Source organism: Equus caballus, chromosome 3 (genome assembly GCF_041296265.1).
Source record: "Equus caballus isolate H_3958 breed thoroughbred chromosome 3, TB-T2T, whole genome shotgun sequence".
NCBI classification, from domain to species: domain Eukaryota; kingdom Metazoa; phylum Chordata; class Mammalia; order Perissodactyla; family Equidae; genus Equus; species Equus caballus.
The window spans coordinates 26,604,242-26,629,112 of NC_091686.1; the positions used below are offsets into that span (position 1 = coordinate 26,604,242).

General features: G+C 39.8%; 1 protein-coding gene across 10 annotated transcripts in view; it reads left to right on the forward strand.

Moving 5' to 3' along the window:
• The window catches only part of WWOX (WW domain containing oxidoreductase), a 934,161-nt gene that overhangs the window by 191,266 nt on the left and 718,024 nt on the right, over positions 1–24,871 (forward strand). The gene's annotated exons all lie outside the window — the stretch shown is intronic.

Here is a 24,871-nt window from a genome sequence, read left to right on the forward strand (position 1 = left end):
ACCCGGCCTTCTCCGTTTGGCAGCTTGATTAATTTATTTCTCCTTCTTGGAGATTGCTGCAAGGGGCTTTTGTCACCCTGTGTTTTTCATGGGACTGTAACCTGAGTGACTGCTGATATATTAGCCTTTCAGGCAAGGAAGCAAGTCTGTTGCCCTGGAATAGAAGGTTTAAGAGTTAAAAGTTTGTTTGATTATGTGCCTTCAATTCAACACTCATTGGTAGCTTTGCGTGATAAGGAGGATTAAAAAATAATAATCAAATTAAATACCTTGAATGCCTACGGTGGGCCCTGTGCCTGGAGCTTGGCACACACAGCGTCATTTCGTTCTCTCGGCCTCCAGGAGGTGTTGCGTCTCCTTTTTATAGATGAGGAGTTGAAGGCTCGGAGAGCTGCCCAGAGTTGCACCGCTAAGAAGAGGGGAGGTAGAATTCCAATCCCCGTCTGCCTCTGAACTTTTGGGTTCCCTTCTAGAAGTCCATGTTCCCCACTCACACTGTAATGATTGGGATGTTGCATCTTCTTTTCATACGCTGGGGAATGAGGTAACCAAGACCACACAGCTGTATCACGATGGAGGAACCTGAACTACGAGGTCCTAAAAATGGGCAAAACACAGCTGATGGTGTCATTTTATGTTTTGTGGTAAGTGCGCATATGCTCGGTTGCAGAAACTTTAATTGCAAGGTTATGTGCAGTATGCCAATTTGGCACATTGAGTCTTCTTCTTACGCTCTGCCACCCCACCACATCTTTCTATGAAAATGCCACGTCGTAATCATCCACTGGGAGACATAGGCAGTTGAATGTTGTCATTACCTAGAAGAAACTTGGCTTGATGAAGGAATATAAATACTAAAACCTCAGCTTCACTGCTACCTACTGTGTGTCTTTGGACAAGTTACTTAACCCCTCTGACTTCTTTATTTCTGTTTTGTTTTGTTTTCCGTGTAACTTGGAAATCTCTGGCAGAGTTGTATTACCAAGAAAGAACATAAAGCACAGTTTCTGGCACACAACACGTGTTTAATTCGTGATTTAATATTTGTTTTCATCGTTAATACCAACAGATTCTGTGTTCCTGCTTGCTGCTGATGTGGACTTAATTATCTCATTTAGATATTTAAAGATACAATTTATTTAAAATGTAAATATGGCTTTCATTGCCAAAGCATATTTATTTCATTTCATTTTTAAAATGTCTTTCTCTGATAAACACAATTTCTGAGGCTTTTTAGGTTGTATTCTACCAGAATATTGAATGTAACTTTCCTACTATAGAGATGACAGATATATGTAAAAATTCTACTCTTCCAACTAAATTTCTCTTGCTGCTTTTTCTTGTGGCCCCTGGGGGCTCATTATCATCAATACCATCAATTAATAGTCATCTTTGGCTTCCTGTATCCTCAGCACAGCGCTAGGCACTGTCCCCAGGAGCCTTCACTCTGGAATCAAATCCTGACCTCTGACCTCTGAGTCCCTAAATGCCCCCATGTTGAAGAATCTGGCAAAGCCCATCCAAACCTGGAGTTCATTTAAGCAGTAGCGATGGGACTAAATTATAGTCCAGGTCTGTCTTATGAAAGATGATAAATGAATATGTCACATTGGGAAAGAAATCACTCTATCATCATATGACAGGCTAGCTTGATTTGCTGGCACTGGTGTCCCTAAAAGTTTGGATGGGGGTATGAAGCATGCAGGTTTTCAAGGCCGGCTGACTTCCCATCCCATTCTGCACCTTCCCAGTCATGGGTCTGGGGCGTCTTCACTGGGCTGTCTAATCCTCAACAACTGCAACGTCAAAGGAGAGAACACCATCTTTGGGGCAGGGCGTAAGTCTTGAGTGAGAATGAAGTTCAGTGGCACTTGCACAACATGGGGCACACAGCAAGTGTAAATCACCACCCATCTCTTTCCATCCATTGGACCATCCTACTCCATCCACTCTGACTTGCACTGGGAAAACCTCTCTTTGGCATGACATGGCGCTTCCACAAACTTCAGTTATTTTACTTAAAGAATGATCTCTGGTCTGTCTAGTTGGGGATGCTTTTTTCTGCAAACAAATAGCTCCAGTCTTCTCCTTCAGGTCCCCCACTGTGCCTACATTATTTAACCTAATGTGGTTCTTTGCAAAGAACCTGTGGGTCAGCTTCAGCAAAGCTCTCAGCAGCGCCCAAAGCCAACATTAAAAGAGCAAGAGATTAGGAGTCAGCAAACCCGAATGAGTCCTGATTTCTTTAGGTCCTCACTCCCTTGTCTGCGATTCAAAAATCCGAAACCTTTAAAAATAAACAAAAAATGTTCCTTAAGTTGGTGGCAAACTCAAGTGGCAGCAAAACTTTGGGTGGAACTGTCCTGGTTCTGTTTATAATCTTCATTTGTCCCAGTTATCCATTTTATAAGACTACTGAGAAATTTCACTGCAGAAATGTTAATGTGTTTGATGTCTGGGTGTGTGTCTAGACTCTGTTGGGATATTCCATAGCACACAATGACCTATTTTAGACTTCTTAAGAACAAAGTTCTGAATCCTTCAACACATGGATTTTGGATGAAGAAATGTGGATCTTTTTCTGCATAGCCTTGGGCAAGTGGTTTAATACAAATTGGTGATGAATAAGAAGATGATAGTGATGATAATAAAAATTGTAATCCTATAAGAATGTTGTAGAGGTTTAGTTCTTCCCTCATACAACAAAGATTTACTGGCGGCCTGCTGTGCTCAGTGTTGAGGTTCAGAAGAGAACAATATACAGAAATAAGATCAAATGAGCAAGTTAGTTGTCACAATGAGAGTTACGAATAAGAACAAAAATGCACTGATGATAAGGCAGGTGTGACCAGAGTATTGACAACCAGTCTGTGCCTTCTGTTGAAAAACGCTTAAAGGAGAGCAAAACCCTTGGCACTCTGCCGCACCGCCAGCTCCTCCCTCTCCCTGGGGCAGTTGACCTTTGCTGATGTATTTTTAATTATCATAAGAAATAGTTAAAGTGAAATTGCAACCTCAGGGCATCAGTGAACTGAGCATTTGGTTCTGGTTTTCTTGAGACGGTGGAATTTCCTCCTCTGGCTCCTTGTGTTCAGCCAGTTCTCCTCTGCACATTTGGAGAATGGCTCTCTGAAAGAAATAGGAAATCATAAAAGGATGAAAAAAAAGTGCTTTGTTTCTTAGAACAGTCTCCCACCTTGAAGGTTCTGGAAAGAGTGACGTTTCAGCATTTGCTGACCCTGTCGCCAAACGGCCATAATAGCAGCAAAAATAGTTCTTGGGGCTTTGTGGTAAGTGTGACCTACCTTTGCAGTTCTCACGGAAGCATGTGACTATGGCACCTGAGGCCAGGAAGCAAAGTCCTTGGGTGAATTCTGTGGCATTTGGCAGTGTCCCTGACTGCAGCCTATAGAAAGCGTGAGCGGTTTCCTGAATATATTCACAGGAAGGGAGACAGTCCTGGGGAGGAGTCCTCTGCCGTTTCTTGCCAACAGAGCCAAGACATAAAGAATGAAGCACCTTTTTTTCCCCTAATGACAATCTCTACAGATTTTTATCCCTAATTTGTAAATTCCTAAAAAATTGAGGCTGTTGCTTAATCACAAATGTTTGTTTTTAGTAATGCTGTCTTAATAAAAACCAGTAACTATATGAATGTGCATGATGCCACTGAACTGTACACTTAAAATGGTAAATTTTGTGCTGTGTATATTTTACCACAATAATGAAAACAACAACTGATTCTCAACAAGCCAAAGCACCAAGTAAAATGTCCTAAATTAATGTGTTTTGAAAGAAATTTCATGAATGATAAAATTTTCCACCTCCAGCTATCAGGTGTGGAAAAAGACTGGAGCAGCGTTTGCATACGCTATCTATGGAAGTGTTTTTCTGAACATGTCAGTGTCAGTAAAGTTTAAAGACTCTCCTCCCTCCTTTCATTTACCCTCAAAGAGGAATTTAATTTACTATTTCATGTATGCTTCTCAACTTCCTCCTGGAAACAGAAGAAAATGAAATTAGGTTTTTGTAAGCCGGGATGATATGCATGTTATTCTTAATTTCCATATAGGTAGTCATCTCTCCACTTTATTTTTAAACACTCCTTCATATTGCAAATAATCTAGTCTTTTCTTGTGCAGCCTGTTTATTCAGACAGGTGGAAGTTTCTGCTAAAGATTGGTGTTAAATTGAGGAAATCATTCATGTAGTAAATAAGATAATTTGTTTCTGCCCCAAAAAGATTAAAATATAGATTTTTTCATACTCTGTATTATTTTTAACACCTACAGTCCCTGAATATGTTTGATTCAGATTTGTGTCTATAATGTAGAAGGGCTTTTTATTGCAACTAAAACATCGTTCAGTTGCAGAAATCATCACTGAGGGAGTTTTCTTATTTATATCTGAGTTTCTTGCATTTGTTATTAAATGAAATGTTTAGACCCAAAACAATAGTTAAGGGTGAAGGTAACATCTGTATATTTAGCTGTTGTTTGTATACCTTTTGCAGACTTACAACCCCTCTCACCCAGAATAAAACACTTAGGCATCCAGGTGATAAAGCGCTTCTATCCTAATATACAAAGTCTCGAGACAATGTCGTAATTTCTAGTGTATGTGAAGGTGAGATTCCTTGGAGCCTATCTTCCTAATATAACCAGTTATTGCTCATTCTTTTTCCTTTAACTTCCATATGCAAAAAAGACTTAACTATGAGAGTGGGCCAGACACCTGCAGACCCAGCCCTGTAAGCACCCTTGTGTAAATGGGAAAAATACTGCCTATCTCTGCTGACTTCATGGACTCATGAGCAATGGGCGTAAAATGACTGTATATGATGCAGACCCATGGAAGTGGGGTGGAGTTCTGTTATTCTGACATATTCATCCTTAAATGCCCTTCATTACGTGGACTTTGGTTTGACCATCCTAATGGTATTTTATAAAGTGCCTAGTGTGTGCTAGCCTTGTGTGGGATGCTTTTGCATGCCTCACTTTATTTAATCCTTTTTTAATCTGACTTTTGAGATATCTACTTTAATTGTCCCCATTTTTGCAGACTCAGATACTAAGACTTAGAGTGGTTACATAGTTTGCCAACAGTGAGAGAGTGGAGCTGGAATTTGGAGCAGACCGTCTGGCTCTAAGGCTCTGCTCTTAAGCACTGTCAGAGCAGAGGAAGATGAAATTTGGAATGTCGTTCAGTGGTGTAAGGGAGTCAGACTTTTTCTTACTTGTCCAGGCTCAAACCCTCCTCTCCTGAGAAGCCTTCCTGGATCCCCCAGACCAACTTAGCTTTGTATCTCCTAGGTCCCTACTGTGCTTTGTGCCAGCCTCCATCCCAGCTGTCTCTCCCCTACTAGGAGCCTTGATTATCATCTCTTTTCCCAGAGAGCCTGGGCCTTCACTAAAGAGACACTCTCAGATCCCAGGTGGACCTACTATGTTAGAATTTCTGATTCCGCATTTCTGAAATCCTCCCCAGGTAATTCTTTGGGGAGGTCAACTTGAAGAAACACCTCAACAGACCATGAGCGCCTTGAAGCCAAGGACAGCTGTTCCTCTCTGCCTGTCAGGGCCTCATGCACACCTTGAGTAGAGCAGCCCGTGATACGGAGGGCTGAATGAATTAGCGGGCTAACAAGCTAAAAGATGAATATTAGAGAAAAGCCCAGAGTTCATCAAGACTTTTGAGTCCACTCTATTCACTCAAGCAAAGGCGCATCCATTCATCTACCCCAAGTATTTACATAGTTCAATTACATGTGCTGATAAACTAATTTTTTTAGTGGCTAATGAGCTGTTGCTTTTCCTCTACGTCATTATGATCAGATGTGAGGATTCCGCAGTTGCCCAAATTATCCCCTTCATTATGGTTTTAATAATAATGGCGATCCTGGTGATGGATGAGGCTCACTAGCATTCATTGAGTGCTCCTTTTGCTCCAAGCTTTCAGAACTTGACGTACATTATTCTCATGGGTTACATAGGAGATATCATCCCCATTTTACAGATGAGGAGACTGGGGCTCAGAGAATTTAAATTTCCCAATGTCACACAGCTGGTTAAGAGGGAGGTCTGAATGCCGACTGAGATCTGTCCTCAGTGCTTGTGTTCTTAACTGGTTTAATTGTCATAAACCATATTTTGCTCACAACCTTTGGGCAAATAGTACAATCTTTTCAACTAAGATTCTTCACAAAGAACTACCATGTTTTGTACAGGCGTTAGATTTTTAAAATTGCATTTTCGTGTTTAAATAAAAATAAGTACTGTATTATTAAGCATTATAATCATGGAATTTAGTGAGCATACTCTCTTCCGATCTGACGCTTATTTTAAGTGTTAAAAAAAAATATTTTGAGGGACTGGCCCCATGGCTGAGTGGTTAAAGTTCCACTCACTCTGCTTCGGCAGCCTGGGTTCACTGATTCGGATCCCGGGTGTGGACCTATTCCACTCATCAGCCATGCTGTGGAGTCATCTCACATATGAAATAGCAGAAGATTGGCACAGATATTAGCTCAGGGCGAATCTTCCTCAAGCGAAAAAACTGATAGAATTTAAGATGTATTCTTTTTACTTTCTCCACTGAACTTAAATAATGAATTCAGTATATGATATTTATAGAATTCTTCTGATAAAAAATATATGAATATATGTACAAACATGTATGCATCTTAAATGACATTAATGGAAATGTAGGAGTGCTCTATTTCAATTCTCCAGAATAAATATTTCATGAGTAGGAGGCATACGTGTTTGCGTATGTGTGTATGTATGTATATAGAGATATCAGATAAATATACGTGCTTAAAGTTTCAAATGTTTACCCTGTTCTGCAAACGTGACCTAAAGTTTTGGCTTAAGTCATTTGAAGTTTGGTTTTATTTAAGATGCATGTAAATTTTAAATGGCTAATTCACGTAAGATGTTAGTTACTATCCTGTTAAAAGAAAAGCACTGCAGTAGCAGAACGGTATTATCTCCTCCTCCTCTTTTTTTTTTTCTTTTAGAAGCCTCCCATGATCCATTGATGGTAAATATTTCATGTACTTTGCATATCAGCCCGAGTTCCCTTTGTGAAGTCAGGTAAATGGAATGTAAATCCCCAGGTACTCCAGACAGTAAAACGGCATTATTTGATGTTACATCACATAAACATGTAGATTTGATTCCCCCTTTACTCATGCTGTAGAAACAAAGTTTTTAAAGTGGTTAGCCATACCTGGAAATGTAAATGCACTCGCCTAATGTAATGCCAAAGAAAAATTAAGACAAATGATACCACATCGCTGCCACAAACTGCGGCTCGTACAAAATTCACTTTAGTTATTATGCTGTGAATACGGGCTCTCACCCTCCTCTGTGAATGCACAATTTATGTTGAATGCAACATGAATCATTTTAATAGACCAAGCAAAAAGTCCCCAAAGTCGATTTTCAAATTATGAACCTTGGAACAGAATATAACAACAGTGAACAACAAATAGTTCAGACTTTGTTCTGAGCTATGGGTGAGCCGTTAAAAATACAGCAAGCACTTTTGGTTAGGTGTTACACAATTCATAGCCTAATGGCAAAAAAATATCAGAATTGGAGGATTTTTTTATGCTGTTTTTCTCGCCATCATTCTGTTCAATTATTTTCACATTTGTGTAATCAAGATATTCCCAAACAGAGCATAGAGTTGTATATTGTTTGGAACTAATTATATGTATTATAAATCCAAGAATTAATTTAAATGACCCAGTTTCCACAGAGAAAAAGCCACATTGTTTTTAAATAGCTAACTAAACAAAATGCTAAGCCATATGGGAGAAATTTCCAAAGAACTAAAACCTCCCACCAGGAAAATGGAAAAATCCCTCTAAAGAAAAAACAAATCACCAAATGATATCAGAACAAGATCAAGAAAATTAAATTGATTGAGCAGATGCCAACTTTGTGTGTGTGTGTGTGGAGGTTGCAGAAGTTGAGATGGGTGTTTATTAGGAGATACTCAAAGGTGGAAATGAGAGGTCCTCCAAGTTGTCCCTGGACCAGCAGCATCAGCATCACTAGCTTGTTGGAAATAGAAATTCTCAGGCCTCACCCCAGACCTACTGGATCAGAAACTGGGAGGGCGAGAGAGGGAGGGGGTGGTTCGGGGGGAGGCCCTGCTGTCTGAGTTGTACAAGCTTTCCTGGGGATTCTGAAACATACTCATGTTTGAGAATCAAACCCGCATTCTGATTCTGCAGGACTGAAATGTGACCCAAGAATTTGCATTTCCAAAAGGCTCTCGGATGATGTTGATGTTGTTTATCCTGGCCAATGAAATGCACAACCTGCAGTTGCCAGACAGACAGCATAGGGATCAATGGGAACTTGTGGAAGACAATAGGGAGAGGTGAGGACCTGTGTCAAACTAGAGGACACAATTCTTACCTGTTCTTTGAGCGACAACAGCCTCTCAGCTCTGGTTGCCTGTTGGGATGGGGGAATGTCACACTGCCATGATTTCTGATTTTTTTTTTTTTTTTTTTTACTAGAGGTTAAGAAAATCTGGGTCTTTTAAATATTTCCTGATTTTAAATTATTGGCAACTGCAGTTCAAAGAAAACATGTTTGTGTTAGATAGCCAGTTTATAATCGGTGTAAGACTGTTATCTTTTAGCAAGCCTACTAAGTATGTTAACAAGGTTGGGGGTAGGTAGAAATCCTGGAGAGAATATGTTGAAGGATTATTCTTAGTACAATGTTAGATTTACAAAATAAGTTAGCAAATAGTACCTTGAGTTCCATATATCCACCTGAATACCCCCACACCCTACCCCCTGGTGCTGTTTCCCCTATGGTTAACATCTTGCATGAATGTGGCACATTTGTTACAATTGGTAAACCAATATTGATACATTATCGTTAACTATAGTCCATAGTTTACATTAAGTTTGACTTTTTGTGTTGTACATTCTATGGGTTTTGATGAATGCATAATATATATCCACCACTACAGTTTCATACAGCATAGTTTCACTATCCTAAAAATCCCCCAGAAAGTGTGTTTAGAAGCTGCAACTATTCATGTCGCTATTTCTCCTAGCAGAACCCTTCTGAGAATAAGGCTTTTCTGTCTGGAGGGTCTCTGTGCTCGGAAGGAGACATACACGTTCTCTAAGATGCTCCAGCGGTTATAATTGAAACCTGAAGCCAGAGTTTCTTGGCTATCATCTTTCTCCTTCCTTCATGTTATAGATAAGGAGCTGAGGCTCACGTGACTAGTCTGAGGTCCTTGGAGGTGACTTGATTTAGAAATGTCCCCTCTGTCCCTGGCAGTGCCCTTTCTCCCTACCCCCCTGCCTCTTTCTGGCATTTTCCTTAGAGAGAGAGATCTTGCAAGATGTTAGCTACATCAAGTCACCCAGCAACCAAGTTGATGAGGATGGCAGTTTCTTTTTTTCATTTTAAATATATGTATAATCTTTATCCAAAATGACAGAGATCAAAAGCTTTCTAGAAAGGAGAAGTGGTTAATAATTTAGATCCTGTGTTTTGTGTCACTTAGTGTACTCATTACTCTTAAATTCTATGTAAATAGAATGTTAAACACTTTAATTTTGTGAATTAAAAAAAAAAGCAGCACACAAATTTACAACCTTCCAGGGCAATCAGATTTTTGTCTCTTGTTTAACACTGCCTGGTGAGCAGATAGTGATGTATGCCAGTGCCCGTGTGGACTGCCAGCTCCCAAGAGTTTGAATCCTTTGTTTAATCCATAGAGACAAAGTTACTGTTTTCCCAGTCATAAAAAGAGTGAGCACTTTTATCACCGCAAGATAGTTTCTGTTCTTTCCCCTCTAGGAGATAAAATGTCTTTAAATTGTCTTACTATTGTTACCTTAAAGGAGTTAAGGACACCTAAAATATTCTTACAGAGATCTTCTGCAGTTTCCACAAAGAACCCGAGAATCTTTCACTGAAAACAATTATTTTTAAAAATGCCCATTTTTCTTTCTTTTTTTTTTTTGAGATTTCTTTTTTTTTTTATTGAGTTATGATAGGTTACAATCTTGTGAAATTTCAGTTGTACATTAATGTTTGTCAGTCATGTTGTAGGTGCACCACTTCACCCTTTGTGCCCACCCTCCCACCCCACCTTTCCCCTGGTATCCACTAAACTGTTCTTAGTCCATAATTTTAAATTCCTCATATGAGTGGAGTCATACACAGATTATCCTTCTCTCGCTGAAAAATGCCCATTTTTCTGATAACATATTTTCTTTGAGTTGGACCCAGGACAATAATGCCATAATCTATCATGAATTCATTTTAGAAAACAGAAATGGTTAGGAATTTGGATTGTGTTCTGTGATAATTGAAGCCTAATATGTGACTGTCTACTTGTCTACATATTTAAAGTTTTCTGTCATTTTTCTTTATTCCCTCATTCCTTCCTCTTTTTCTCTTTTGTTCTTTTTTTTCTTTGCTCTGTTGTTTGTTCTTTCCGTTCTCTTCATTGTTTTCTTTTTCTTCCTCTTTTGTGAAAATTATATGCACACATAGTTTAGAATCAGGGTCCAGTATTTCTATTAAGCTTTTATGTGATAAATTAAAACAGTCCTCAACACCATCTCTGCTTCTTCATCTCTTCCTTTTTCAGTGGATTCATTTGGTTTTTATTTATATAGTTTTAAATAATCACACTTAAACGGCTACTTCTTGATTTTCTAGTCTTATATGATATCTGTGAGCTTTCCACTAAGAAAAGAGAAAATTTATCTTTCCTTCGTTTTTACACCTCTACCTCAACGTGCATCTTTCCTTTGTCTCTTTCTATCCTTTCACTAGAGTTCTATCATGATTTTGAAGAAGGCAATTTATTATTTACATTGTTATGAATATGTAAATATATTCACAGCTAGGCCATGTAGCATACTAAGATTATTTTTTCTTTCCTACAAAATCTTTTGTTTGTCCTGAAGCTAATACTTGCTTTATGTTCTTGTTTGCTTGTTTTTTTTACTTATCTGTCATTAATTCAACCTCCGACTCTCATCTGATTGTATAAATCTCTTTTGAAACTGTTCAGAGCATAACAAGTATTCTTTTATTTTCGTGTTAAAAACGTCTCTCCCAGAGTCTTCGGACCTTCTACAATTTGAGCTGGTTGTCCTCTACACCTGGTGCACAGGAATGCTTTACTGGTGTTCTACTTAGAGCTCCCTTCACATTATATAACCTGGAAAGTCTGTTCACTTCTGTCCTGAGTTTGAGCTCCTGTTTCACATCTTTTCCTGTTTTGGTTTGCTTATTGTTTTGTAGGAGCATATCCTCTAGTAGCTTTCTGAAAAAGAAGGATGGCATATACATATATATTTTTGGAAACTTGCATGTTTCAAAATGTTTTTATTCCCACCCTCATTTTATTGATTGTTTAGCTAGGTATAGAATTATAATTTATATATATATATAAAATATATATATATTTATAAAATATAAATATATAAAAATCAATTTATCTTCAGGGTTTTAGGGCATTACTCTAATGTTTTGTAGCTTTCAGTGTTGCTCTGAGGAAGTACAAAGCCATTTGATCTTTTTCATTTCTCTCTGTTTCTCTCTTGAAAGTACTACAGGAGGCTTGTCTTCCACCACTTGCTACATTCCAAATAGGAAATAAAGGCCCTGAAAAGGGTGCTCTCTCTGTTATCCATGTTTTAAAATTTTGCATTATATGCTGTGGTCTAAAATGTGAATTTATGAGTCTGTTTTTATCCATTGTCCTGGGCACTCAGTGGGACCTTTTAATCTCAAAACACGTCTTTCAATTCTATGAAATTTTCTTTAATTATTTCATTGATAGTTTCTCCCCTCCCACCACCCTTTTCTTTATGATGTTTTCTTTTTAAAGAACTTTTGTTATTCAGATCTTGGACCTCCCAGACCTTTTTACATTTAGTTTTCTCTGCTACAGTTCATCTTTGTCTTTGCTACTACTTTCTAGAAAATTTCTTCTAACCCATCCGTTGAGTTTTTCCTTTCTGCTGGCATATTCTAGGTCTCTAAACATTTTTGTTTGCTTGTTTGGTTTTCCCAATATTCCCTTTTGTTTAATAGCATTCTAGTCTTGTTTTATGAATGAAATTTACTCTCTTCTCTCTCTGATATTATGATAATTGCTTTAGGTTTTCTTGTTTCTGTATAGCTTCTATCTCCTCAAAATTGTTCTCATTTGTTTGTTTTGGCCACTGTTTTTGATGATAAAGTCTTTCTCTCAATGTTCTGATCTGTGGATGTCCATTTGTACTTAAGAGTAGGACTCAAAAAGTTGTTGCCTACTCTTAAGAGAGCTAATTAACTATGGACTCCACCAAAGGGTCATCTGATAGACTGTTTCTTGGGGGAAATCACTGTGTTTGAATCTTTAGATCCTTTCTGTTGGCTGGTCAAACTGCCCAGAGAAGGACCCTCCAATTCTCTGCTTAGAGAGGGTGTAGCTCTGACTGCCAGAGTTGTGGGGGCCAAATGAGGAAAGGGGGCTGCATCTCTGCTTTCAGTATGTAAGCATTTTCTTAATCTCTGTTTTTAGTATAGTACCACTATTCTCGACTGTTTATATTCTCTTCAGAGAATACACTTGCCTTTTGTCTGTGGTTGGGAAATGACAAAGCCCTGGCTAGGCTGAGTGGGGAGGGCTTCTGAAGCTGTACACACTTTGCAAACAGGTTTTCAAACGGTCCACCTTCACCCCCACTTCCAGAAGTACCAACTTCCACCAGCTTCTGAACCTTTGGTGGTTCTGTGATGTGAATTGGGTTACTTCTTTGCTATCCTCGTTGCTAGCTTGAGACTCAGCTTTCTTGAATCTGTTAGGTCACTTACTAGTTGTCCATCTGCTTTCCAGCATCCAAAGTTTTTGCCTTTTGCTTTTCTTTTGATATTGAATGCTATTGATGTTGAATGCATTTGCACCCAAGGGATGGTGTCATCACTTCCTAAACTTGGAGGTTTGAATTGATAGCTAAAAGCAAGTCACCAGCTTGCCCTTGACCCACCACCATCTGCCATCAACGTGGAGGTGTCAGAGCAGCAGTAGAATTCCATATTCCTTCTGGTGTTGATCTAGGGTGAGGATCTCAGTTCATTTCGTGAAACTGAAGCATCTTCTTGGAGCTATAAATTCACCTTGGAGCAAGGGCTTGCAGATGACAAGAAAGGTGTTTTGGCACTTATGAAAAACTTAGCACACTCAGTATTCATGTTCCGTTTGACATAAATTATGGCTCTCCGGTAGGCCAGTCAGTGCTCCCACTGTCCTGTTATCTTGTTTTTGCTCTTTCCTTTTCAACTTGAGCCTCGTGTGACAACAGTGAGATGCTAGGATTGTAGAATGGCACTGTGATTTCCTGTGCCATCCAGGTGTCCTCTGCGTGCCCTCAAGAGCACGCTCCATGTGGAGGAGCTCCTTAATGTGTGTGTGTGTCCTTAGCTTTCATCAAGTTGCCTGTCATCCATGATGCTGTGCTGATTGAGTAAGCTAATTCATAACCCAGAGCCACTTTCCTTGGATACTTGCTTCTAGGCACATTAAATGGTTGGTACACAGGTCCTCATTTTTCTCAACCTTCCATTTCCATATTAATTCTCAATCAATCACTGACGGCCAGCTGTCAACAGGCACCATTTTTGGTGGGACCTGATGATGTATATACCTTGTTTTCAGATTCCTCGCATCTCATCGTGTAAAGTGATGCTCTTGGGTGCAGCCCCCTGGAGCTTTCATAATGGCAAATCTAGTGTGGGTGCTGAAAGGAGGCAAAGCTTTAAAGGGACAGGACATGGAGACATGGCCTCATGGACAGTGTTCTAGTATATTTGTGTGTAGATATGCATCCAGCTGAGGGCCTACTTCATGGTCGTTTAGTTAGAATATGACCTTTGGCCCCTAAAGTTTGGGAATGAAAGAGCTGTGTCTCTTTGGTAGACATACTAACGAATAAAGGAGTGATTTGTTGTAAATTATTTGTCGTTAAGCTGCTTTAATATTGGTATGACACTAATTTTGGCTTTGAAACCTTCCCCTTTTGCTAAGAATGATGATGATGATGACACTGACGACTACGCTGACAATGACAATGCTGGTTTGAGCAGAGAAGTCTACATCTAGTTCCATCATTTTCCTTCTTTCTTTGCCTTCCGCATTTACTTGTTTCTCCCCCTCAGGCTTGCCTCTTCCTCCCACATCCCTTCACCTTTTTTCCTCCCCACTATCAAGAAATTTTCCAGAACTCCATCATTACTCTTCTTCGCCACAGTCAAGCGTGTCGTCCTAAGGGCAGAGGGGGAGGGTGTGTAATTAGTGCGATTCGCCAGACTGAACAGAATCCTCGGCCAGGCGCAGGGGACCTGGCTTGTATTTATGAATGAATGACAGCATTTTGACAGGATGATGAATAAATACGCTGGGCTCGGAGGACTTCAGGTGATGAGCATTTTTTTGTGATCTGCTAAGTGATAGGACTCACAAAATCTGCATTTATCAATTTTTTTTTATCAAAAGGTAACTTGCTTTAAAGAAATATACCTTATAAATCTGGCTCATAATACCTGTTTTTGAATAATTTCCAGCAAGGGAGATTGGATTACCAAAATGAATCTGTTTTCCTAGTTTCTGCTTAGATGGCTGAATCTTTACCAGGCTCCTTTCTGATGAGCACAGAAAGTGCCATCTGCCTGAACCATCTAGTGGCTTTACTGTTCATAGAACTCACTGCTTGTGACCCTAGCATGCGGATAGACAGAGCATGGGCTACTACCCCCATCTTCCAGAGATGCAGGCTGTGTGGAGGGGACCCCACTTTTAATGAGTACCCATGTGCTGGACGCTTACCTGCTCTTTACAAACATATTTGTAAAATATGAAAAGCAGTAATTGAGTGAAAAGGATTCCCATTCCAGCTTCCAAACTCATTTGGTGTTTGGACTTGATTGAGCTTTCCTTACCCTTAATGTTTTCTTATTTAAACTGGATAAAAACACATCAAATGCTAGCTAATGTCAAGTCCCAAAAGAAAACTTCTTAAGCCCTCTGAAGGAGTTGATTTGTTAAACATGGGCTCCAGGATCAGACTGCCTATGTTCCAGTTTTGATCCTGTCCCTTCCTAACTTTAGGAACTCTGGAAAGTCACTGACCTTGTCTGAGCTCCAGTTTCCCGTGTGGGATAGGGAATTAATAATAGTTGTGCATCATAAGGTGTTTGTGGAAAATATATGGTGTTGTGCACCTAAAGTACCTAAGAGACTGTCTGACATGTGGTTAACCCCATAAAAGGTTATTATCACTCTTACTACTCATTTACTATTATATCAGTCAACTAGTTGAAAAGCATTGAGTTGGTGTGTAGAAAGTATTGACCTCAGAGCCACAGAACTTTGCTGTAATCTCAAGCAAGCCAACCTCTATGGACATTATATTCCTCAACTGTAAATGGGAGATTTTAGTCCTGTTTTGTGGGATTGCTGGAATTAAATGAGATAATACGTAGGAGGTGCCTTATACAGTTCGCAATATAGGTGGACACTCAGTAAAGGTGGCCATTAATAATGTTTCCATTAATTCTGAAAGCAGAATGGGCTGTGTGGATGTCACTTTGGTAAATTTTAAAGGAAAAAGTTGAGGCATTTGACATATGCCATTTACTTGCTTGTGTGGTTTGGTTTGATCAACTTTGTTGAGGTGTAATTTATATACAGTAAGCTGCATCCATTTGAAATAGACAATTTAATGAGTTTTGATAGATGCGCATACTCATGAAACCTCCACTACAACCAAGAAATGGAACATTCGCATCACCCTGTAAAGATTTCTTGTGCTCCTTTTGCAATCCGTGATACTTGCCATCCAGATAGCCCTGGATCTAGGAAACCACTGCTCTCTTTTCTCTCACTACTGATTAACTTGCATTTCCTAGAATTTTATGTAAATGAAATCATCCAGTATGTACTCTGCATCTTGCTTCTTTCACTCAACATTATGTGTCTGTGATTCGCCCATGCTGCTGCGCTTATCAGTGGCTCATTCCTTTTCATTGCTGAGTAGTATTCCATTGTGTGAATACATCACATTTTGTTTATCTAATTACCTGTTGATTGACATTTGGGTTGTTTCCGGTGTTCAGCTATTATAAATGCATGTGAGTGTGTAAAGCCGTGTGAATATTCACATACACATCTTTGTGTGGACATATGTCTTCAGTTCTCTTGAGATAATACCCTGGAGTTGAATGAGCTGGTCAATAGTAGGACTATGTTTAACATTTCACAGGTAGGCCAGCATTTCTCTGAAGTGGTTGGATCATTTTATGCTCTAGGCAGACTCCAGTTCCTCTGCATCCTCAATAATGCTTGATATTGTCATCTTTTAAATTTTCTATTTGTATATACAGTGGTATCTCATTGTGGTTTTATTTTATTTGTAAAACAGGTGACTAATGACTAATAATGATGAACATCAAAAATATGCTTATTGGTGATATCTTCTTTTTTTCTGTTTTTGGTGGGGGCAACAACTTTATTGAGATGTAGTTCACATACCATACAATTCACCCATTTTACAGTTTTTGGTATGTGCACACAGTTGTGCAGTCACCCCATCGCTGTCTCCATTTTCTTCTTCCACCATTTGAATTCAATGTCCCCCACAATTCTGTTTTTGATCTTTTCTCTTTCCCTATAATCATTCCCTTGGAGATCATGCCCACTCCCAGAATTTCAACCATCGTTCTGACTCCCATGTCTGTATGTCCCTTTCTGAGTACCTGTACTTAGTCTGTTAGTCCCAGAGTATTCACACCTGCATATGTCTTTTGCAGGGCACACTCAACAGGTCATAAAGCCATCTTGACACCTCCCCCTCCCACAATCCCCTCATTATCGCATCGTTCCTGCCCACACCCCCTCCTACCTCATACATGATTATAAGCCGCCTGGGGTTCTGCATCTTTGTATCCTTACCAGTATTAAGCCTAAGTAGATGCTCGGTTAATAATCATCTAATGAATAAATGAACTTGTATTCTCCAGATTGCCTGAAAATTGTGCTTCACTTTATCTTCTTTGGAAATTAATTGCATTACTATCTTATTAAAGTTGAGAAAAATAATTCAAGCTGCAATTCATGAGGCTACTAAACAGTTGCTCTGGCAATATCTGATTAAAATTTTGGAAATATTTCTAACCTATAGCCTTTTTTCTTATCTCTAGTTAAAGCTTTTCTGGAAGGAATTCAATTTATGCTTTTCCTTAATGTTCCTTAAATGTTGTACATATCTTAAAAGCAGATTCCCCATAAAACAATAAGGATTATGGTCTCATTCCATTTAACTGTATGAAAGCTTACCTGAAAGGACAAGAATAAGACTCTCTTAAAATCATGTCTGAGTTTTAAAGGAATATAAAATTTTCTCTTTAAAAAATATACCTCTCTGCTATCATCCTCTAACCCGCAAAGCTCGAGTCTAGTTCAACTCAGACTTGGAAATAGTTCTTTTATTACTTCTCTGCAATGGGAACAAAGCTGAAGCCCCTAGAGTCTGGAGACCACATGAAAATATCTTTGCTTTGGTACTGTAGCTGTGTTTCATCTTAGCAAGGCACAAGCCCAAAAGAGATCTTATGTACTATGACCATACTAAAGAGGATAGCAAGTGAGAAGCCAGAATCTGAAAGGTTAACTGCAACTGGAGCAGCCTCTGTAATGTCACTTATATCCAGGAAAGGATGATGGCAAAGAGCCATCCTAACAGAAAGCTCAGGGGGTGGGGTAGGAAGACAGGTTGTTGGCAATAGGAAGGGAATAGGAGAAGAGTCCCTGAGGCAAAGAGGTAAATTAACCCAGAGATTTATTGACGTCTGGATTGGAGAATTGGGAAAGAGAGTCAGGTATCTATAACCAAAAATAAGAGCAAAAGAAAGGTTTGCATCATCTGCGGTGTGTGTGTGTGTGTGTGTGTGTGTGTGGTGATGGGTTAATGCGGCAACAGAGAGTCAGGTATCAGGGAAGCTGTGGGAGGAAAGTACCCCAGCAGAAGAGAACAGAGGAAGGCTGGACCTGGGACACGCTGCAGGTTGATGTTGGTGATGTCCTCTCCTTAGAAGTACACCAGCCAGTTTGGATTAGGGCCCACCTTAATGGCCCTACTTCCAAATACAGTCATAGTCTGAAGTAAACACCGCATCCCAAGTTTGAGCTATGTTGACGTTTTCTTTCAAGGCTCAGCCTCATTGCCCAGAAATAATCCCTGTTAACATTTTGGTCTCTGTCACAGAAGTGAGTTTTTTGCTTTTCTATGCGTTATATAAATAACCATATAGTATATATGCCTACTTATTTATGGATACTTTTAAGTCAAATGAGATTGTACTGTGCGTTGAACTTAGCGATAAATTACAAACCTTTCCCCTTGTCAATAAATCTTCTTTCTTGACATGATCTTCAGTGGCTAGGCAATAGTCTCTGTTATGGATGTACCATCATTTTCTCGTTCAGCAATCTCCTCAGAGTCCCGACAATGACTTGATATGTCTCCATCAGTTGTGAGATTTGTCCCCAATAATTTGTTACCAAGAATTCTTAAAGTGCAAATTTGTGTGCATTATTTTTCAAACCACTTTATTGAGATGTAGTCTATATACCATACACTGCAGCCATTTGAAGTATACAATACAGTGGCTTTTAGTGTATTCAGAGTTGTGTAACCATCACCAAAATCAATTTTAGAACATTTTTATTATCCTCCAGAGAATCCCCATATCCCCTAGCTGGCGCCTCTCCCCTGCTCCCTCACCTCAGCCAGAGGCAAAAACTAATCTACTTTCTCTATATGCCTAATAAGGACTTTTCATGTCAATGAAATCAAGCAATATGTGGTCTTTTGCGTCTGTCTTCATTCCCTTAACGTAATGTTTTCAAGGTTCATCCATGTTGTAGCATGTCTTTTTATTGTCAAATAAGATTCTATTGCATGGATATACCACATTGCATTTACCTGTTCAGTTCATGGGCATGTAGATTTTTGCCACTTTTTCGCTCCTATGAATAATGCTGCCGTGAACATTTTTGTACAAGTTTTTGTGTGGGTGTGTGTTTTCCTTTCTTTGGGGTACATACCTAGGTATACAGTTGCTGGATCATATATAACTCTATGTTTGACCATTTTAGAAACTATCAGACTGTTTTCCAAAGCAGTTGCATCATATTATGTTCCCACTAGTAGCGTACGAGGGCTCCATTTTCTCCACATCTTCACCAACACTTGTTATTGTCTGTTTTTTTAATTGTCATTTTGTTGGGTGTCAAGTGGTAACTTATTGGAGTTTTGATTTGAAGTTCCCTGATGGCTAATCATATTTAGCACCTTTTCATGTGGTTGTTGGATGAGTGATTTTGAAAGTTTCTTTTGAAGGGGTTATAAAGTCACCCCTGTAATTATGCCCCCTCATTCTCATACAGTACAATGTGCTCGCTTAGGCAAATCCAGGAGCTCTCAGAGATCCTTCTGCTTCAGAGTTACCTGCGACATTCAATAAAAGAAGATTGCAGGTTCTTATCACCCTTAGTTTCTGCATTAGAATCTTTGTGGTTGGAGTCCAGAGATCTGCCTGATGCACAGTCTTGCTGGGGAACCATAGTTCGTGAACTTGCGTGTTCCGCAAGCATCTGTCTGGCCTGACATCCTTTAATAGACAGTACCACATGTTGATTAGAGTCGCAGCTCGCAGAGGCACTGCCTCGGGTCAAATCCCAACTCGGCTACTTATTAATGGGGTGATTGCACTTTATTGTTCCTGTGCCGTAATTTTCTCATCTGTAAAATGATGATAAAATTATTAATTCTAATAATAAAGCTGTAGTAGTAGTGGTAACATTAGCATTATTATTAGCAGAAGTAGCATCATTATCATTATTAATATATGTATTGCTGCTGCAGGGAAAATGTTGATAGTGTTCGAGAGAGGAACCCATGAAATAATAGGGTAGAGGATTCCCTCACACAAAAATGATTGTTTAAACTTTTCACATAGGAACTGGGGGGTTTGATTTTATTTTTTTATAGAATGATGCCCTTTGAAAAATGAGTTCTGAGATGGGGTGTGTTTGGGCAAAAGTATGGAGAAAAACTTGAAGTGGTTGCTTTACTGCATGCCTTCTTGGAACTTCTGATTTCCCAGAATACACACCTCTCTAAAGTGAGTGTATTATTCACAGTTAGTTGGAGCTTTTTTTTTTTCTGCTAAGTTCTTCTGTCCTGCGTTCAGTGGTGTATGGGTTAGAAATCGCTGGGATGGAAGATTTGGTATGATAATGAGCTCATTCTCTACAGTTTGAAAGGATACCACATACCTGTTGAACAAGTTATGAGTGAGAACTTGCTAACATTTGGAATTGCCTCTGATCTCTCATCACGGATGCTCGTCCCTCATTCTTAATATCTTGTGTATAGGTCGCAAGTTATGAGCTAGGCCCATTTTGTTTTATAAACGAGTGTGAACTGAGACCACTGAGGACCCTGAGTTTTCTTTCTTCTTTATTCCTTTTTTCCAATTCTTCAGACTGTCAGGCCGGTTGGGGGGATTTCTACCAAATTTACTTGGTTCCACGTGGGAGAAATAAGACGTTTTCCCCCACGAAGCCCTGGAGGCTGCGGCAGTGGTTGAGCTGATGGTCCCCACTCACAAGTGTTTGTTTCCTGTTTTTAAATGGTCTGAAATGGGCCTTCAGGCCTTTGTCTGCACCACCTAAGTGTTAGAGACGAGCTTTTCATCACCCCAAGGTTGCCAGTGAGAGCGTCTCTGCACCAAGGGACAGGATGAGGAGTGATTCACATCCCCAGTGCAAACTACTCCCAGATTACCATGCCGAGAAGCCGAGTGATAGCCCCCATAGACTTTTCCTTTAAACCCCTCTACATTTTTGTGCCACCAGGGTTCGGGAAAAGCAAGAATAATTCTGCAGAAACAAGTACATGTCAAGCAGCCGTGGAAATATCAGATGCTGCAGGACACCTGACTGCATCATTTTAGCCAAAACTGTCCCCGTAGACCTATGCCTGGCTCACGGGGGGACATCATATAAGCTATTAGGTGAGGCTGAGAGGCGTGTCTGTTTCAGGAAGCATCCTGCTCTGCCTCTACTCAAATGTTTAACAGCCGCTGGTGGCATGGGTCCTGCCTACTCAGAACAGATGTTGGCTCTGAACTGTGCCTACCTGGTGGATATTAGCCCTGCTTATCTGTGCATGTCTTGTTTGTTTGTTTGTTTTTAATCTCAAAACTTAGAACAAGAGTCCAAAACTCAAATGTCTGATAGCATTTGTCCGCCATCCACCTCAGCCTTGGCGTCAGGGAGACAGTAAAGAACAGTGGAGATTGTGGCAAACTGGAGGAGCCATCTCAAGGGCAGCTGCACCTCAGCCCACGTGATTGTCAAAATGCGAGCTTGCGGGCTGAGTGTTCCCCTCTCTCTTTTCATTTTTCAAGAGGAGCCATAAATTTGGATTTGCAACGTGAAATCTCTCATTAAAAATATTACAGAACTATATTCCTTTCTTATTTCTTCTATCCCAAATTTTCACAAACTTAGTGGCCTAAAACCACACAAAGTTATCCTCTCATGGTTCTGGAGGTCCGAAGTCAGAAATGGGTCTCAGTGGGCTAAACCAGTGTGTTAGCGGTGCTGCATTGCTTTCTAGAGGCTCAAGGGGAGAATCCATTTCCTTTGTCTTTTCCAGCTTCTAGTGGCAGCCCACATTCTTTGGATCACGGCCCTTTCCTCTGCTTTCACATGCAGCAATGGCTGGTCAAGTCCTTCTCAAACTGCCACCTCTCTAATTCTCTCTCTTTTGCCTCCTTCTACTTTTAAGGACCCCTGTGATTACATTGGGCCCACCTTGATAAGTCAGGACAACCTCCCTGTTGTAAGGTCGGCTAATTAGATGCTTAATTCTATCTGCAACCTTAATTACCTTTTGCCATGTAACCTAACATATTCACAGCTGCCAGGGATTAAGACATGGACATCTTTGGGGAGGCATTGTTCTACCTACCGCAATACCCATAATATATCTGCCCCTTAACAAATGCCTGAGTCTTAAATTTCTTCTTCATCCTCCCAGTGCCTAGTAGAATAAATACATCTTTCTGGGTTGCTTGATGGTTGAGTATCCACCCCACAAAGCAGTTGGATAGGTGGATAGAAAAGAGATCAATCATAACAGTAGCCTTTAGTTTATTTTATTCTTCAAAGATTTAAAAATCTTTTTACTTCTGTCACTTAATTGAAAAGCAGTCTTAGCAGTTAACTGGAGTAGGTAATTTATTTCCGTTTCTTCTGTTGTAAAATAGTGACACTAAGATTTTTGTCTGAGGGATAAATAAAATAATGCCTGTTTTCACTTCTTCTTTATATTTGGGGTCAACCTATCCAGCCAGCCAGTCTGCCAGCCAGCAAACTACCCATTTATTTTTCCATCCTTTTGTCATATTATCTATCTTACCAAACTTCCATTGCCGCTTTGCAAAGTGGACTTGAGATTGCTTATCTAGGATCCATGGGTAAAATCAAAAGAGGAAAGGCACTCAGATGAGGATGCTAGGGTTAAGAGAAAATCAGGGAAATCCAGGGATAAAGCACTGTCCAGCTATCTTGGCCATAAGTTTGTGAACAGATGCTACAGTTGGCTGAAGGGTTATCTCAGAGCCTCCTAGGGGGCCAAGGGAAGAGGGAGACACAGTTCACTCTATCCATCAATGAGGACACATCGTCTAGTGGTGGTGACGCTGTGAGATGTTCGATCAATAGTCACCTTTCTGTCCTTCCTCCTCCTGCTGGAGCCAGCCGGGGCAGAATAGCAACCCAGTGTCTTTCTGAAAGAGCATGTGCTTTACTCACTGTATTCAAAAAGAGAGAGAGCATTTACCCATACACAAAGACTTGGGGATATTTAATGTTTTTTTTTTGCTTTTATTTGGGGGCATGTTATTAAGAATAAGAAATGCAGCTCTCTGACTTCATGAATTGCAGTCTGCACTTGTGTTTGAGAAAAACTTAAGAACTTCCTCAGAGGAGCGCGTCATTCGCCTGTGCTCCCAGCCGCGTGACCTGCAGCCCGTTCCGCCAGGTCAGCAGTTGGCATGAAGTTGCACAGCCTCAGCTTCGGTGGCTTTCCCTTTACTCGTGCCCTTGATGCCGTGCCGACTTGTCAGGATTCTCGTAAAATTCCTGGGTGATGACTTCTTCTGTTCTCTTTATTTCCTGAAGTGAACATCTGTCTAATTGTTCACCTCCATTGCTTTAGTGCTTTCTTCATGCTTTCTCTCTTTCCAGACAATAAACTTTATTTTCTTCATAAGAATTCCGTCTACGCAAGGGTACTAGGCAGCTCGTTGGTGCCTTTTAATTTCTGGATGTTTTCCAGGAAGGCTCTTTGCAGTGGTTCCAATGGGTGCATCTGTGAATCACGGAAGACAATGCAGCATTGTGTTTGGGTTTTTATCAGTTACCTTCTGTTTGTAAACATCTGTTTGGGAACATTTGCTAGTGCCCACCCCCATGCACCCCCACCCCCACCAGAAATAAAGGGACTCTTTGCTTGGCATAGGGATAAGGCAGAATGTCAGCTGATTTCTTTTTCTTTTTTTGTTTTTTCGGTCAGGTGCCTAGGTATGCGACTGTTTAGCTGACACACGTAGGCTTTGCACATATTGCCAAATGACTTTCGAGGGGGAATCAGGCACTTTATTTCATTAATTGCTATGAAGCCTGGTAATTAGCTCATTATTACCGCTTAAATTTGACGCAGATTTTGATGATGCGCTGGAAAACTGTATAAACCAGCAATTACAATTGGAAAACATTTCCATTTTTGAAGAGACCATTATTTTTCATACACTTAAAAATACTCAGCAAGCCTCTGTTTTTTGTTTTTTATTGCATTTTATCCTTCATCTTTCTGAATTATTTATTGTTGTATCTTTACCAATAAATATTTGGATTTTGTTTTTTGACTCAGTGTAAGCATGTTCTGATTTAAACGATTGAAATGTTTTCGTAATTATTGGTATGTTCCTTTCTAGTTCTGTTAAATTAATTTTATGTTTTTATTTTCATGTTTTGGTGTTTTGCTATATGGCCTGTCTTAAAAAAAAACAACAACTTTTTATTAGAGAAATTTCAAATATATCCAAAAGTAAAAAGAGGGTAATATAATAATGAGCTCCTATATGTCAAAAACCCTGCTTTAATAATTAGGAAACTGCTTTTTCCTCTATGGTCATTGTTCCTTTGTGTATGTGTGTATTTGTACATAAATATGTGTGTATACATATATAGGTATGTATATGTGTGTATATATGTACACATATATGTATATAAATGTTTTTCTAGTGTATGTTGTATGTCGGTTTATGTTTCATGTGTTCAAATCAAATTTTGTTTAAAATAAGAGTAAAACCTATCTAAGTAGTGAGGATTCAAAGCCCCGTTAGGAAGTGCTTGGTTTTCCTATGGGTTTATGGACACGTGAGAGAATCTTACCCTGGGCGGGGAGGGAGGTGGGCACTGTGCATCTCGAGTTCATCGTAAGTCTCGCCACCCTAAAGCTAGTGTCCAGTGCTCTGAACAAAGCAGAAATAGGGGCAGGGCAGTGGGGCAATGGGAGCCCTTTGAAAGACTATCACAGGGGACAAGTTCCATGTGTGGCATGTGGTATGTGTTGGGCACTTTGCCCAGTCAAGGTCAGACGGCTGGTTTCTCCTGCTTATGTATGGCTATGTATATCTTTGTCTCAATTCTATTTGCATTTTCTGAAACCCGATTATAGAGATATGGG